Source organism: Passer domesticus, unplaced genomic scaffold (genome assembly GCF_036417665.1).
Source record: "Passer domesticus isolate bPasDom1 unplaced genomic scaffold, bPasDom1.hap1 HAP1_SCAFFOLD_63, whole genome shotgun sequence".
Classification (NCBI taxonomy): domain Eukaryota; kingdom Metazoa; phylum Chordata; class Aves; order Passeriformes; family Passeridae; genus Passer; species Passer domesticus.
This window is the reverse complement of record NW_026990166.1, coordinates 705001-705906: the sequence shown is the minus strand read 5'-3', so window position 1 is coordinate 705906 and position 906 is coordinate 705001.

Below are 906 nucleotides of genomic sequence, written 5' to 3'. Positions count from 1 at the left end.
CCATTTTCTATTTCTATTTCTCTTTCTTTTCCTCTTTCTTTCTCTTTTTCTCTTTCTCTTTCTTTATTTTCTTCCTTTTTCTCTTTCTCTTTCTCTTTCTCTTTGCTTTCTCTTTCTCTTTCTCTTTCTCTTTCTCTTTCTCTTTCCTCTTTCTCTTTCTCTTCTCTTTCCTCTTCTCTTTCTCTTTCTCTTTCTTTTCTTTCTTTCCTTTTTTCTTTTTCTCTTTCTTTTTCTCTTTCTTTTGCTTTTTCCTTTTCTCTTTCTTTTTCTCTTCTTTTTCTTTTTCTTTTTTCTCTTTCTCTTTCTCTTCTTCTCTTTCTCTTTCCTCTTTCTCTTTCTCTTTCTCTTTCTCTTTCTCTATCTCTTTCCTCTTTCTCTTTCTCTTTCTCTTTCTCTTCCATTTTCTTTTCTCTTTCCATTTCTCTTTCTTTTTCTTTTACTCTTTCTTTTTCTCTTTCTCTTTCTATTTCTCTTTCTTTTTCTCTTTCTCTCTGTATTTCTTTTGCTTTTTTCTTTTTCTTTTTCTCTTTCTTTTTCTCTTTTTCCTTTTTCTTCTTCTATTTCTTTTTCTTATTCTCTTTCTCTTTCTCTTTCTCTTTCTTTTCCATTTTCTTTTCTCTTTCCATTTCTCTTTCTTTTCTTTACTCTTTCTTTTTCTCTTTCTTTTTCTATTTCTCTTTCTTTTTCTCTTTCTTTTCTCTCTCTCTTTCTCTATATTGTTTTTCCTATCTCTTTCTTTTCTTTTTCTTTTTCTTTTTCTCTTTCTTTTTCTGTTCCTTTTCTCTTTGTTTTTCTTTCTCTTTCTTCTTTTCTCTCTTTCTCTTTCTCTTTCTCTTTCTCTTTCTCTTTCTCTTTCTCTTTCTCTTTCTCTTTCATTTTTTCTTTCTTTTTCTTTTTCTCTTTCCC